Source organism: Streptopelia decaocto (genome assembly GCF_964273445.1).
Source record: "Streptopelia decaocto genome assembly, chromosome: 1".
Classification (NCBI taxonomy): Eukaryota; Metazoa; Chordata; class Aves; order Columbiformes; family Columbidae; genus Streptopelia; species Streptopelia decaocto.
In genome coordinates this window covers 187,301,474-187,319,221 of record NC_138663.1, presented here as the reverse complement: position 1 = coordinate 187,319,221, position 17,748 = coordinate 187,301,474, and positions in this window count along the sequence as shown.

Genomic DNA, 17,748 nt, shown 5'->3' with positions numbered 1-17,748 from the left:
GTTCTCTTGTTTTGGTAGTTTTCCTATCTTTCTCTATTTAGTGCATTTCTTTGAGTTGAATGATTTCTACAAAAACAAGATTTTCAAATGAAACCTTTAGTATCAAGTTTGCTAACATTCTGAAGTCATTTCTAGTCTTTCTTGAATTATGAATTTTGGGTTGTCTGTATGAATCACAGAATCACAGAAAGTAATCTGAGGATAATATTAATTTCCAGTATATTTCTAGGGAAATAAAATTTCAGTAGCGTAACTTATGTTACAGACTTCTAACCATACTGTACTGGAGAAGGAAAAATAAATCAATAACAAATATTTAGTAAGCTAAAATTACTTATTAATTAGGAACATAAATAATAGTAAGCTAATAACTGATTTTAATGTACAGATGCTCTTTTATGTATCTAGTATACTTAGATGTTTTAAATATACTACTTATAAGTAAGTAGCATATCAAACTTTTTACATATAATCAATAGAATTTGGTACATACTGTTATAATCTAAATATCAAGGCAATGTCGTGGGACCTTGTTTTTCACTTTTCCCATTTGTTTTAATCTACTTTATTTCTTTTTACAATGCATTAGGAAAGAATGGCAGATATCAGCTGTTTTCTTCCCTCAAAAATTTTCTTGTTTTAGTTCCATTCTGTCACTGCAGAACACCAGCACTGAAAAAGGAGTGAATCCATTTGCTCTGCAGGAGTTAGTTGGAGGAAATATTAAAGAATTATTGTGAACATAAGGAAATAAAGTAATTTATGAATGTCAGAAATAATTATGAGGCTGCTTTCCTTTCCTAAAATGCTGCTAAACTTCAGAATTCCTGAAACTGTTATGTACAGCCACGTATGTGGCTGGAACTTTATATAGCTACACCGCTAACAGAAGTGATACTGCGCAGAAGAAAAGCCATAGAGATGTACTTGTTAAGAACAAAGAGTCTGCTTTTTTGCGCTAAATATTCTTGACTTATGTGTTCTATGAATATATTTTTAAACACTATGTTGTTAGGCAGTTTTTAACACTCCTTTTAACCACTTCATAGTGGTGATACTGGCATTGGAACCCAGGCTGAGCCAAACTAGTTTTGCAGTATCACAACTCAGCAGACTAGAGAGCTTTGCACCACAATCCACACTCATCTACCTGTTCTGAAGACATAAAGATGGTTCCTGAGAAAGAGAAGAGTGCAAAGATGCCAAGTAAGAATGAGGACAATACAGAAGAAAAGCAGTTTGGGAGCTTTCTCTTCCATCAAACCCTGAAGTTAAATGCCACTGCTTCTTGTTGCTAGGACATCTAGAGAAGGAAGTGGGAGGAGGCACTGACTATTCTGCAGTCTGGCAAAAAATCCAGAAGAGATTATGATTTCTAGTTCCTGTGGACACCAACTAACCATGTGGGTCAAACCTCCTAAGAAAAAGAAATGGAGAAAATAAAACATTTACTTTAATCTCCTGATCAACTTGCATGTGTGTTTTTGTTTGTTGGTTTGTTTCTTGTTGGTTTGTTTGTCTGCTTGGGTTTTTTGTTTGTGTTTGCTTTGGTTTGGTTTGGGTTTTGTTTTGTTGGTTAGTTTTGTGTTTGGCTTTTTGGGTTGGTTGGTTTGTTTTGGTTTTGATTTCTTTGTTTTTTATAATGCACATATGGGAAAAGGGCCTTCAGGAGCTTCCTGGAAGTAAACATTAAGACATCATTAAATCAGTCAGTACATTATTCTGATTTTTTTTAAGGACTTCTTTTTTTTTTTTTTTTTTTTTTTTTTTTTACTGTGTATAATTTAGCATCGTGTCTGCCTTCAAATTGTGATAAAGAAGGGTGGAATTAAACACAGTTGTCGATAGGACTCAACAGCAGTGAGATACACAGCAGGAATATTAAAGCAACACTTCTGCATGTGTCAGATAGCAAAGTTCTTGTGTTCCTTGATAGGGGCCTTACGGCCAAAGACTTATGCTGGGTGGGTTTCACCTCATACCACTTCTGACTGCTAAAATTAAGATGTCTGAGTTATTCTCCTGCAGTTAACAAAGAGAAATAGACACTTTTGTAATCTATTGAAGTATGCCACAAAAGTGTCCTTTTTTCTCTGGTGCCAATCAAAACAAACCAGATGACTGGTAATGGTGTAAAGTATATGACATCTACAGTCAGCAATGTTCTTCACCACCAGGCCATTGCTTCAAGGCCTTCAATAAGTGGTCTGGGATGCAAAAATGAAAGCAAAGTTGTTCCTCACATTCCTTCAGAACAAGAGTAACACAAAATGTTATTAAACCAGGAAGGAGGTAGCAAAAATGTGCTTATTCAGAGTGTAAGTAGGCATGTAAATCTTACATTATAGGTAAAATATCACATTTTTCGCTTTTTGACACCTCCTCTTGGTACATCTATATATCCCACTATTCCCTGTGCTCATCTCTAGACATTCAACGTTTCCCATCCAGTACAAAAAGAGTTTTGATGCCAAATTCAACACTGTGAATTCCATTCATGGAATAAAGTACCTGAAAGTCCTCAGTTCCCTTTGTAGATCTAACCCCTGAAATCCTTATAGACAGGTTCAAGAAAGATGAATTCAGCCTGAAGCAGGTGCAGAGAAGAGCTATTATGGTGATCAGAGAAGAAGGGAGCATGTTTTGTGTGAAAATTTAATGCTCAGATAGTTTAACAAAACAAAAGTGACAGAAAGGTGACGCAAATGATTTTTATAAATACACCAGAGAGAAAGGCAGAGTTATTTAATCTGAAGGCAAGTCTCTTAAAAGCACAAAAAGACATAGACTGCCCAAGGAATAAATTAAAATTTGATACTGGAAAAAAAATCCTATTCGCTGTCCCACTGAACCCCTGGAAGAGCCTTCCAGCGAAGCTAATAGGGAAGAATGGGAAGCATATAACTTCAAATGGCTCTCAGCCACCCAAAGGACGGAGTCATCTGGTGCACCTGAATTACTTTTGACAAGAGAGGGCTGGAGTGTGTGGCCCAAGAATACACTCACTGTCTTGTTTTCCCCATATTCCCAACTGCAAACATGGAATTTTATCTCATCTCTTGTTGGACTCAACCCATAGCTTTAGCAATCTATATCAGGTAAGGAAGGAGGCTAGAGGTGCCATTTTGTTGGCAATGATAATATCGGATGTTGATGGCAGCCTTGCAGCTGTATCACTAAAACGAGACGAGATTGGAAAGGGATGAAACGCATCCCTGGCACTTCTTACCAAGCACGTTAATTTGATACAGCAAAAACTCAGGTATCCTCTGTGCAAGGAGCAACTCTGACACAGGAGTCAGCTTTACAAAGCAGAACTGCTGAAGAACAAATTAAATGCTATGAAATGCCCTTTGGTTCTGGTTCAGACAGGCTGGGATGTGTGTCTGATCCAAGTCTGTCCTGAAGGAGTAAGAGCAGTGCATTGCCCTCTCTTTTCATCCCATCTCCCCAGAGTCAGGAAGAAAGGAGATGCCTTTACACTTGCTCCAGAACTTTCGAACTACCCTCAAAATGAAAAATACAACCGAGTAGTTCCTACTTCTCCTTACTTTCTGTGTGTTCCCTTTATGCTTTATACCTATTCTTCTGTGACTTGCTGGTACCTAATTGTAGCTAGTATGTCGTTAATATTTTTTCCTCTATCAGAGTTGCTCTGCTGCAACCCAATTAATATGAAATACAATATTAAGCATTAAGGACTGTTCTTTTCTGTAGTTCCAAGAGATAAAAAAAAATAAAAACTTCAAGGCATGTAAGAGAGCATTTTGTTGTTTTTGTTAGGAATATTTAGCATTACTGTTTCCTGACTGCTACAGAAAATGAGATTTGCATGATCAGAAAAATCTTCAAAGCACTGTTCCTCCATTTGAAGGCAGGACTCCTAGAGGAAGTGCCCTCCAGCCTCTGTGTTTGAACCATTCCAGGAGCCCAGAGCAGCGCTTTGTAATCCTGCTTCTGCTCCCACTTGTTTTATCTCAATAAAGGACCAAGTGCAAACCCCTGTCTACAGTTCTGTCCCTACAGAAGCCAGTCAGTTTCACCAGTGACCTCAAAGAGAATCAATATTTAAAATCTCTACTAGATCTGAATTCCACTCATGTGTCATTAACTCATTTCTAATACATAAACCACAGTAGCTTTCATAATTATCACCCCGTATCTCTTAAACCTGGGACTTTTCATGTGTTGATAGCCATGCTCAATATGACACTGCAATTGTAGTAGGAAAACCAGGGCAAACTAGCTAAGCTAAATGCAAAATTCTCTCTCCCAACAGAACTCTAGATTGATTTCAGTAGAACAAAAGCTTTTGGTTAGATTGCTCTCACACAAAAGGATTGGTGGTACATTGTCCATTTTACTGATGTTAAATGTGCCTTTTATGTTCAAGATCATAAGCAACATACATTTAAGAGCCTGACATATTTACAGGAAAACAAACTTCCTTTCTGTTCACCAGATGGAAATTATAGATGGGAGAGCTGGGCACAAAGCAACAATATCTATAAATCTAGTATTTTATCAATCTATTTCATGCTGTACAATTAGAAAAGTTATCAGTTACATCACAATTCATGATACATACCTGCTGAAGTGTCCCCTTTGGGAAGATCAATATAGCTAACTCATCATGAGAGTAAAAGATGTACATCATTTAAATTACACTACACTCCCAGGTGATGAGCTCGGCTATCTGGAAGCAATTGCACTGCACATGGAACTCATGTCAGACCCCAGGGAGTGCTAAGATTTACACTGTACATTCTCTGAGTGCACTAAAAAGGAGATCACTGTGATCATTTTCATGAGGTTAATTTTTCTCATGATCCATACCCAATAGATTAGATTTTTTTTTTTTTTTTTTTTAAGTGGGAAAAAGTGGACTATGGATACAAAAGGATTAGGATACCTCAAGCAGTCAGTAGAAAATGCCAGAGAAAATGTATATTGGTAGCTCTTTCGCCTTCCATTGCCTGTGACACCTATCTCAGGGGAGCAAAACAAATGCCTCTGTGACACCAGCTTGGATTCATCCCCTCTTAGCCTATACCTGAGTTTGTTATCCTCACAGTTTGCTTTTTACAAAAAACAGAGAAAACCTGGTAAATTCAAGCATAGTTCACTTGATTTCCTTTTGACATCTACCTTTAAGAAAAGTCATGCCTTAGTGCTTGTTTCCCTTATCACCTTACAAAAACAGCTAAATAGAAAAACTCAAGTGTAGACATATGTGTTTCGCCAGCTTAATTCTGTCTTGCGATTTACAGTTTCAAACTCCCTCCTGACCTCATGTTTTCCCTTTTTTGAACCAGAGTGGGGACACACTACAGCCACTTCACGCATAAACAGGAAGAGATTTTCCAGAAGGGTCCCTTGGTTTTCACCTTCTCACTGTCTTCACAGTGAGCATGATCCCATGCCACCTGTTGCTGTGTGGGCGACATAAGCCCCATCTCATTCCTACCTCATTCAGATTTCCCCTACATCAGAACTTAGTGAGCAATAAACCTGCTCAAGAAATGAGACATACAACTTTTAGACCTGATTCACTAGCCGGAGGCAACACTAAATTCAAAGTTGTTTTCTCCTGGGAGAAAAATGTAATTAATACTTTGGGAACTCTCCTTCTTGTTTAAGTTGGGCATACAGCAAGGAGTATAAGAAGAACATTGTAGGTCAGTATGGCGAAAAAATAAAATGGATATCTTGAATCCAGTCTGGGTCTTCAAGTACTCATCTGGGTAAACTAGCTGCTTAGAAAAAAAGCTGATTATGCTAAAACAATAATTTGAGTCAAGTTCATAACTATCTCCAAAATGAGGTGAGGTTTTGTTTTTCTAATTCGTTACCTTAGTGTGCTTTTCTCAAAATTAATCCATATCTATTAACAAGGGTAAAATTAAGCAAGAAACTCTATTTCTTAAAAGATAATACCACAAAGAAAGTACTGCTGTAGGGGAAGATGCTGCTAGCATTCCAGCTAGCCAAGGGTTTGGCACTATAGAAACATGGCATAATCAGTGCTTTCAAGAGCTATAGTTCCAATTATAATGCAAATCTTGTGATCGTTTCCTTGCCTTTTAACTAGTGCTGCAAGTAGATAAATAAAACTGCTGCACTGCCTTGGTCAATACGTTTTTTCCTCTGTTCCTGTGTAGTTAGTGCAGTCTCACTTTTCTAAATGTGTTTCAGTTATTAATTTTAATTACACTATGTACTAAATAAAAAGGAATGAATGACAGATTTCAATATTAAAACAAAAAAAGTTTAATGGTGCTGGGAGGCCTAAACAAGCTCAACCTTGGATCTAGCCCACTATCCAGTCTCCAATAGTGAGCAACAGCAGATGCTGCTACACATGGACAGAACAAACATGTCGTGATACAAATCAAATACTCTGAAGCCTGTGACTGGCAGGTTTCTTGAGCCAGAGATGGTATATTTGCTTATTACAGAGAAAGCAACAGAAGTGTTAAGAAGAACCAGGCCTGTACACATCTGCAGTGTTGAGTTTGTTTCTGAAATTCTGTGTTCCAAAGAAAAAGGGAAGGGAAATAGTCCAACTTATTATGGACTTATATTTCTTAAGAACTTTATAAACACATGATGTTTCTCTTCCTTCTCCCGCCACCTGGTCCTGGCCCTGCTCTAGCATTCCGGTTCATAAACATAAGAATTCCCAAATTTATTAGTCCACCAGCCAGAACCACACACCTTTCGCTCACCACTGGGAAGATCCAGCTCTTCATGGGACACACTGTCCCCTTGTATTTGTGGAGTGACATCTAGCAATAATAAGTTGATGTCTTCTATATCAGCCTGAAGAATGGATGTCCGAACCACTACATAGAGCTGCTGAAGAGAGGAGCAGTGTCCCTCCGGTACCTAAGGTCCCCCTTCAGAGCTCAGAGACACTGAGCCGTTTATGGGAACATACTTTCTGCCCCACTTTTTCTCAGTTCTGATGACTTTTAGTCTCTGGATTTTTCAGGATTTTTCTTCACCTCCAAATAGTCGCCTCACCACAACAGCTCTATTTTCAATTACCGAGGCTTCTAATCTCTGATAACTTCACCAGACAGGCCCTAGTTTTCTTCTACAGATACCAAACCCAGTCCTCATACTAGCCAGATAGTTGCACTCTGAGACCAATGGTCTTCTGCTCCTTGGGATGGTAAGTCTCAAGTTTCAGTGTCTGCCCAGATACCTCCTCACCAGTGCTGCACCCCTCTTGGCTACAAACCTGACGCCTGGCCCTTCTGCACGTGAAACAGGCATTTTGTTTCGCTCCACTTCCCTGATCAAGTATGGGAAACTGGGAACAGAGAATGTGCTCTTTCCTCCAAATATAGCCACAACAAAGACTATAAAGTGGATGCAGATTTTCTTCAGGGTGGCAAGGACATTGCTTATTCTGAGGGCATCTTTCAAGTTGTGGCTCCAAAGTATGGATTGCCAAAACAGCTGCCAGAATATTATTTTAGAGCTTTAACTGAAATTGTCCACAAAATTCAGGCTGATATTGCCAGCTAGCTTGGAGAGCTTTGGATTGGTGGTTAACAAAATTCCATTGGATTTAAAAACACGGAAGAATAGTGCGAAATGTTGAAATAGATTAACAATTTGAGCCTCTCAGATCCACACATTGTTGCCTGCTCATGGTACCTTTCACATTCCTCTCTCTTCCATAGCCACACGCTGCGTTGCAAGGTCTGAATTTACATTCTTTGTGCTTGATGTTGCCAGAGGTCCTCGGTGCTGAGACAGCTATGTGCTCATTTTATTGTCACAAATGTTGTTGGCTTATCCTGTTAAATCCATGTGTCTCATACATGTGAAAGTGTCATTCAAATTAGACATTACTGTGTGACAAGGTTCAAGAGGTTTTTAATATTTATAATACTGCTGGGGTTATCTTTAATCTAATTTGCAACTTCTCTATTTATCAAATTTTATTTATTGTAGAGATAAATACAGAAACAACATAAACCTTTTTTCCAAACAATAAACAGTGTTTTGAAATAGTTTGCAGAAGAGTCTGATTTGTTTTACAAATTCTTACAAGAGAGGAAAAGATCTTTCCTCTCTTGGAGGTAGTTTTGAAATTACCCTTCTAAAAATTTAGTTTTAAACACAAACTTCTCCAGGAGATTTCTGAAGCTCCACTGCTCTCTCCTCTGCTGGGAGGCAGCCTATCCAAAACTGAACAAATGGAGAAAACCAAAATTCTTGGAAAGATAAAGACTTTGGAACCCAGTTCACTTCCACTAATAAAGTTAAGGTACCGGCATTTCAGTTGCTGGAGTGAAGGACCTAGAGTTAAACCCACCAGTTTACTACACAGATAACACTGCAGAAAAAGCTGTCAGTAGTAACCTGTCTTAAAAAACAGGTTCAGAACTAGGAGAAAATATGAAAGTAAATATGGATTAGAAAAATATTGAGATTACCAACAGAATATAAGGATTTCACAAGTTATGAAAGTACTGGTTACGCGCAAGAGATATTGGCTGTGTATAAGTGGAGAACAGCAAAGGCCAGAGCTGTAATGCACGAGCTCAGCAATCTCCATCCCTGACACCCACCATCACTGCTCTTTGGCCTCCACCCGTCTGTATGTGTCAGTCTTTTTCCTCATGGGCTCTATTGTTTGCTTCATGGCGGGAGGCGGGGAGGAAGGGAAAAGTGCAAGCACGGCCTTTGCAGCTGGTCCTTGGGGCGGCAGCAGGAGCAGTGTGTGTTTATTTGCTCCTAGGTGATGCCCTTGCACAGAGCTCCTCTCTCCTCTCATTGCTCCTTGCTGAGGCCTTGGTTACATTTATGTTATGACTTATCGTCCAGTGGTAATTAGACCACTCATCTAGAAGTGGCCTGAATCCCTTTGCATTTTGCTGTGAACTGGCTCTCTGCAGCAACATGACCTTTTTAAGTAACATGAACTATAAATTAATCCCACCTCCAAATGCAGCAGATTTTTAGGGCCTTATTATGAAGTAACTCATGGTCCACCATCAGGCAGATGGCATCAGTGCAAAGGCAGACAGGAGGTATGGAGATCACAGGGTCGGATCTTGCCTCTTCACATTGCAGGTAACAGAACACCTGAGTGTATGTGCACACACATTGCTGTGCCTAATGTGCAACATATATTGACAGTTTTGGGTTTTTTTTCCCTTGCAGACACCATGTTTTATAACAAACTTATACAAGTGCTTTTATCAATGTAAACTGTATGTGAATTTGACGCAAAAGCATGCTCTAAAAATGCGGTTCAGAGCTGATGAAACATTTTTGACACACAGAACAAGAACTCAAGGCACATAAATGCAGAGATGTGAGCTGCCTGTCCCAAGAGCTGGAGGTGGTTAGAGGTGGAAAGGTATAACAGCCCTTTACAAACAGTGCAGGAATCCTTCACAGCAGCTGTGACCAGTTTTCCCGCTTTTAAAAAGATCCTATAATTGTTGAAAGAGAGGAGTGGCAGTAATTTGCAGTTCAGCAGGGAGCTCTCAGGTGCTGTGGTGTTTTGCAGGAGTGGTTAATGAGATGACAGAGTAGGAAGTTACCACTGCGATGAATCTCAGGACAAGTAAACCAACAAACAGAAGAGATGTTTGTAAGAGAAACAGGGAAGCACAGAGATCTGTTCAGCTGCTTACAGGGCGCCATCACAGATTTACCTAAACAACTAAAGCTGGTTAAATCAAAGTGTTAAATTTCAGCACTAATTTTAAAGGGTGAGACATTGTCACAGCTGCTGGGTGGTATGGCCCGTGACATATTGCATCTCCGGCCAGGGCCAGCACCTCCTTGGTGTCCCAAGTGATTGCTTTAGTGTGACAAACTGCAGCAACTCACCAGGAAAGAACTTGGGGGTGTCCTCCTACACCTTGTGAATGATGTTTGAAACCAGGGACACTCTCAACATGTCTACCTCAAGCTGAAAACACCATTTTGTGTGCAGGACTGGATTTTGCTACCCTGCTGCTTTCTGACCTCTATCTTGATTAAAATTCTGCACCAAAGGTGGACAGGATCATAGGCATAACAGCAGAGGACTCTTAAGTTTTGAGAAAACAATTCGAACAAAAAGATCGCAAGCATCCACTGCAGAACAGGTTTTCAGTTCTGAGCTCTGAGGAAGATGTAACTAGATCTCAGAATAGAGGACTGGAGGCTTTGATCATGTACCAGAAGGTGATGGATTTATTGTGAATTGCCATTATATAGAGGCATGCCTCTACTACTTAATGAAGGACAGTACAGAGCTCCCTGAGGTACTGGAGATGTTTGCAATACTTCCACATGATGCGTTATTAGCCGACATTGTGCCTGAGACAATCTTTAACTCTTGGGAAGACTGATCAGTCCTGGCAAATACCACACCCTGACCCTACCTGCCTCACAAATGGAAAATCAAGGTGTTGTACCCCACTCCCCAGTACTCCTGATTCCGGGACTATCAGAGGCAAAGGGAGCTCAGGTCTCCCCAGATGTAACAGAGCAGTCACAACTAGGAACAATTTGGGAGAGGACTAGGCTCTCCGGCAAAGCCCAGTCTTACTGATGTAACCACCAAGTGCTAATCCCTGCAGCTGCAGAGCAGGTTATACTTCATTATTATATACTCCAAAAATTCAGGAACTGTACCATTTAGAAATCATTCCAAACAGCACATTAGTCTTACAGACAACAAAGGGTTAACTTAAGGTTTGTTGAAACCAATAAGGTTTTAGTGAATTGTAGTGGAGGCAGGATTCACCTTGTGATATATAAAGGCTCCCAGATTAGAAAGAGTTTTCTGTTCTCACAAATGTCAGTATGCTTGTTTTCGACTGAGCCTGAAGCAGACTATACTGTTCTTACAGCATAATAAACTGGCTTGATGTAAGATTAGGCACACACTGCCCCATGTTTCTCAGCTCCATAGCCCATTGAGCGTGGGCTCAAAGCCATTTAGATGTGTACTGACACCACTCACCTCTCAGAGTGTTCTTAGCTCGGGTTGTGGCATTATCTGACTGCCATTTCTGGAGACAATTTCATGTGAGCTCTGTGGTTAAAGTTTAATCCTGAGCCAATTTACCACATCCACCCCCCTATATTCTCCATCAAGCCCTTCTGTCTACCTCCAATGACAATGTCAGGCAGACAAGAAAGCTCCATGTTGTCTCCTGGAAGGGCACTGGCACAGCCATCTGCAAAGCAGTGGGGGGTTGTAGGCAGAATTCAAACAGGGCTGAATTCAGGCTACTGGAAAAGACTCAATGCTGAGCTTCTGATACCCTCAGTTTCAAACCTCTCTGAGGAAGCATCTGGTACAGGATGAACAAATGCAATCCAAAAAAGCAAAGATGTGGATATCTTCCAGGTTACTGGACCATAGTGGATTCAGCCCAGCTTATGATGGTGTACAGCCCTCCCTGTATAAACGAGACCTTGGCCCATGTAGAGACCTTGCTTCCAGCTGTATTTAGCAGTTATTTGTGTATCCCAGATACAATATCAAGTGTGCTGTGAGTTTAAAGTTGCTGTTGAGTTTGGACCTGCAGGTAACTGAGGGTGCAGCCTTACTGACTGTGGAGCGAAAGGCAGCCCAGGTGTGAAGAGGCCTTAAACCGTAGCAGGCTGATGTCTACTTTCATATATTTCTGGGTCATCCGCCTTTTTTAGGTTTTTTTGGTCTGCTTTGATATGTGAGAGAGTTCAGTCTTCTAAGTAAGTAATTGGACTTCTATGAAATTTATAGATGGTAAGAAAAATCTAGATGTTGCATGTGCCACTTTAGAATGATTTTGGAATTGGATGCTTCTGAGCAATTGCTCATTTCACATCACCTCAAGCTTCTGGGACCTTAAAAAATATACAGCTCTCTTTAAAAGACAGATGCAGAAGCCATTACAACAATGCTGTCCAAGGGTTATTTGAAAGCGCTCTTAGTCTTCTGTTTTAAACACTTCCTATATCCAGGATTTAATTTTATTAATTAGTATCTAGCTTTAAAAATCTGAAGCAGAGGCAGAGGGATTCAGTCTCTTTCAGGCTTTCATCAGCAAAGTACTTTCATTCAGAGTTTTCAGATATGGAAGAATACTTATATATCATTATTGTGATTTTCTGATGATACTTCACTTTAGAAACCCAAAAGTATTTCAAACCTCACCAGACCATCCAAAACTCTTGTAGGTTGATTTTAATTAGCTCAAATCCTCGAGCGGTGTAAATCAGAATAACAGCTGTCATTCCTGGTTTCACTTTGGTCATATTTTTCTTTGAGGATTTGAATACACTGAAATCAAGCGTCTGCTATAGTGCTTCAGTTACAGTTTAAATGTCTTTTGAACAGTTCTTTAACCAATTATAATATGTACATTCTCTTATATACCTAAACAACAGTAACATTTTTCATTGTATGTGCTATACCTATACAAAGTGCTTGAAACCTTTAACAGATTTAAAGCTGGTGAGTACTAAATGCACAAAGTGGCCAAATGGCAGCACCAATAGAGGGGCTATCTGGATGAAAAGTCTGGGCTAACAGCAAACCTATGAAACTGGCCTATTTGGAAGATTTTGATACAAGGATGCCCAACATGTGGATCCCATAGAGTAGAACAGAAAAGAAAGAGACCACCTCTCTAGGAAGCCTGTTTCAGTATGTAACCACCATCTCCGTAAAGAAATGCTTCCTGATGTCCAGACTGAACCTCCTCTGATGCATTCAAGGACCTTCACATCCTTCTTAAATTGTGGGTCCCCAAACTGTACCCAGTACTCAAGGTGAGGCCTCACCAATGCTGAATACAGAGGGATAATCACCTCTTTTGACCAGCTGGTTAATTCTGTTTAGAATCATAGAATAATTTAGGTTGGAAAAGACCTTTCAGATAATTGAATCCAAACATAAACCTAACAAATCCAAGTCCACCACCAAACCATGTCCCTAAGCACCTTGTCAACATGTTTGATGGACCCCAGGATGGGTTTGCCCTCTGGGCTGCCAGGGCACACGCTGCTGACTCAGGTTGAGCTGCTGTAGACCAGCACCCCCAGATCCCTTTCTGCAGGGCTGCTCTCCAGCCACTCCTCTCCCATTTTATACTTGTGCTCAGCGTTACTCCACACTAGATGCAGAATCTGACATTTAGTTAATGTCAATGGGAAATGCATACTTGACTCAATCGCTCTAGAAAGATATTGACTGTGTTAAACATGTGTTAGACTGGTTTCTAGACACCTTTGGCATGGTTTGTTTCTGGTTTCTAGACACCTTTGGCATGGTTTATTTCACCTTACGTTTTTGATCTCTCCAGTCTAAATCAATGTATCTGGTATGGTCACTGCACACTGTCTTTTTAGTCAATGACATAAGATTTTCTATGATGGATGATTCATCTTGCCTATTTTAGAAACATAGATCAGAATGAAAAGAAACATTTGCCAAAAGTGCTCATTCATCTCATTGACGACAAAGGCAGAGATCAACATTTGGTCTTATAAATACCACCTTTTGTTTGATGGAAAACTTCAGTAATAATGGAGTTAAACATGTATTTTTTGATTGCTCTCTAGAATTTAAGTGTCTCGCATTTATGTAGATTTCATTTCAGGCATGTAAGGATTACCTGGATCTTGTCCTCTCATTTTATTTCATTGTACAGCCCCAGGAAAGGGATATAACAAGCAAAACCTAGGGAGATGGTTTGATTCCTAGTCTGTCCCACAGCAATACATCTATTGTCCTTGTTTAGGACAACAGCCAAGCCACAGTTGATCCTATATGTAGAAATGTACCTTAAGCCTTTTAAAACCTTAGCCTACCTAATCAGTTCACTTCCATTCCCAAATCTGTAATGTTTCCCCTGGAACACTTAACTGCATGTCATTCACAAGGTTTTAGGGGCCAGGGACATAAAGCACTCATTTTCACTGTCATACATGCCTGGCACATCTTGTGTGAGCAATTATCCAGGTTTACTCACCTTCTTTGTCTTCCACAGCTACTACTGAATGTGAAATATCTGTCTTTAGGAATACCTATGACTTGTTTGGTCTTCTGAGTAAATCTAAAAGACCCATTGCGTTAAACAGTTCAATGCACCTATATGTTGGACTGATACTATAGTTCACTTGAATGTATATACTGTGCAGAAAAAATGTCTGGAGCTCAGGACTTAACTGAGGTGCATAAATTAAAGGGTAGCTGCCCCCAGCACTCTCAGTAGTGTGTGGTGATACAGAGGCACCACAATAGGACAATTAGATCTAACGTAGGTAGAACTGCTCTTTGCAGGTACTTCTCTCTTTCTGTCTGCATTTTACACAGCTGACAAAACAAAACAAAACAAAAACAAAACCCAAAAACCAAACAAACAAACAGAAAAACACCAGAAAGTGTCCCATTTGAACTGGGAAAGAATCTAGTACTCATCTAATATTAATGGAAAGACAGGGATCAGTCTGAACACTCTGTGTGTCCTGGGATAAATAAATTCCTATACTTAGAAGTTTACAGCGTCATACTATAAAAAGTACAAAGGACAAATTCAGAGCTGTCTTAATCTCACAGATAAATAATTGAATATTGGAACATTTTGGCTCTAAGTACATTTAAATACTAAAATCTAGGCTTAAACACAAACATTCAAATAAATGTTAACCCTACTTGCTTCCCTGCACACCCTTCTACTGCTTGCCCAAACTCTACCAGCAATTTGAAGCCTCTGGTTTGGAGAAAGACAAAGAATTAATACTGTGAAATGTATTCTGTGGGAAAAAATATTACACTCAAATAGAAATTAGTTTCAGTGTGTATATACCAGACCACTAGTGTCCAGCTAGCTGAGAAATCTGCTAGTGAAATAACAACCTTTTGATAGGATTTAATTTTTTCTTTGATTCAGCAGATTCCTTTTCCATTACTATAAGAAATATTGTAGAGTGTGCAAAGCTCTGGATAAAGTACACTAACAGCTTCAGCTTAAAAAAAATATTAAAACATCATAAGTATGATACACAGGATGAAGGAAAGGTCTTATGCTCCAATAATTATTACCCTTGGCCCTTGCTTGTCTTCCAGGAGATGAAACTGATACCTGGCAAGGTTTACAGCAAGAAATCTATTGACTTTGAAGTGCTGGAATGTTGGTATTTGAGAACAGAAGAACAGAATAAAACAAAACAAAGCAAAGCAAAGAAGGCTTACTCTATTGACACTACAGGCAAACACAGTCGAAATCACAAACTCCAGCAGCTGTGTGTTGTTCCAGGATCTGTTTCCTGCATTGTGCCCATAACATTCTGTAGGAAATATTTCAATATCCTCAAAGATTTGACTTTAATACTGCACCCAAGTATGAAATTATAAAGGCTTTGAGGTAAAGTGGGAGAACTGAATTTTAAAAGGAAAAATATTGTCTGTGATTACAAGCGAGTAAAAGGCAGAAACTGAATTCATTATCTCCTTGAAACTCCTATAATGCCTCTGCAATGCATGAGGTTTTACCTTAGCCAGTACATAAAGTGAGATTAAAGGCAACAGGCATATTAATGAAGAGGTTTTACCTTAATATCCATTTCCAAGTGCAACTCAGTACAGCAGGACAAATAGTGGCAAGCCACAGTGCAGTTAGAAACATAATGGTCAGAGTGGCAGCTGCTAAGACATGAGGTATTACGTATGAGATCTTGCATGTACCTTTCTGTGAGGTCTGGAAGAGAGATCTGGGCTCTGAGAGAAGGTGGTGCACACTTACCGAGCCGCTAAAGTAAGCTCTTTAGTCTGGTAAAAACAGAAGAGCATAAATCACAGATGTTTTTGCAGATGTCTCCAATAATGTCACCTTTGGAATTTTATAACATGTGAGCAGAAAATTAGCCATGGTATTGAAGCAAAAATAAGGTATTTGTGCTCTAGTGGCATTCAATAAAAGCAAATCTCTTTCTTCCTATCTTTCATGATGTTCATAAACTAGTGATTTAGAGCTTCTATTTAAAGACATGTAGCAGATCCAGTAAAGGCATGAGAATAACTCGAGGGACTTTGTCTTCCTTTCCTTCCTAATTGGGTTTTGTTTTGTTTTTTTGCCCCAGTCCAAAATTAAATTGTGAAGTCTTCAAAGCAGGGACCCTGAACTTAATTATCCTCTCATTTTCTTTAGTCAAAGTCACTGGAGTTTCACTAACAGTAAACTTGCAAAAGTGGGTGAAGAATCAGACTTGTCTCACTGTATGTCCACAAAGAAATCCAAATTATACAGGTGTGTGATGTAGTCACCTGAGAAAGTTTATTGCACACTACATGCGTTCTCCATTCACTTCTCCATTGTTATTTCTTTCATTATCACATGACTACAAAATGCTGCCCCTTGCTCTTCCTGCATCAGAAGTGCCTCCTTAGCTCTGCTAATGTTTCTTCCACTTCCTAAGCTGCAATTGCCATATGATGTATTGCTTTACTATGGTCAGTTATAATTTTGGCAAAGCTATTTCTCATTCCAAACATGTTGGTCTCCTCCTTATCCTAGAACAAATAAGACTTAGGTCTTCAAGTTCAAAATTCAGACTTTTGTAAAAAGTCATGCTTAAAATCCTCCTGCCAGGAGGATCAGAATGATGTGTGTGTTGGACAAGGCTGAGACTACATGGCTATACATCCCAAGCAGAGGGAAGACCTTCCAGAGGTGCACCATAAGGCACCTGACCAACTGTGTCAAGGAGTGTTTAGCCTGCAGCCCTCCTTTGTTTTTTGTTAGTTAACAGCTGCTGCTAGGTCTAAGTCTTTATGCTAATGTTTATGGCTCTTCCTCTTTAGATCATACTCTTCCCCACGCACTGTGCACAGGACTTGCCACCTTGCTGCTATTTCTGGATGCAACCATGGTGCTTACTAGGATTTGGAAAGTCTTCTCAACCCCCAAAGATGGTGCTAAGAATTAAGAAAAGCAGTCTGTTTCGATTAGGACAAAACTCAAGGCATAAAAGGGCAGCAGAATACCCTGCCTAAGCCATTTTCAGGTCAGTGTGGCAACATGCCTATCAGTCCCAATGGAATGGCAAGGGAAGTGAGTATCAAAGGTGCTCTTGAAAATCTAGGAAAAAAAACAACTGTTTCACTAAGTCAAAGGGGCACACAAAGGAAGGGAACACTTATTTAGCTTAATTTAGCTTTTCTCCTCGTAACATATGTGTATCTCACAGAAACAAATTTGTAACTGATCCCCAAATATCACTTGATCATTTTGATGTTCGGTTCATAAATGGCATAGGTTACCTTTATAATCACCTTTACAGTTATCTTTTATTACCTTTATATTTTATTAGCCATTTTATACATTGAAAACTAACGTAATATATGATATAATGCTTTATAATGAGTTCATTTGTTTAAAAGGTGCTGCAGTATTTTCAATAGAAGTTGTTTTCACACAAATTGTCTTAAAATGAGAACAATTTCTGTCTAACAATAATAACCAGGTACAAGCACTGTCAGCCTGAAACACAATGAATCAAAAACAGTTAAAATGAAATTTTACCTATACCTGCCAGTCCTCCTGCCATATTTATGGATTTTATTGTTGCAGTAAAATTTGAGAGGGAGGAAGGAATTGATTGATTTTCTTTGTGCCATCTATTAAGTCTATACTGGGTTTTGAAAGATATATTCGTACAGGGGAAATAATTGAACCAAAATTGCTCTAATAACATGAAGAAAATAAACTGAATATAATATTTTGAGTCTCCTTC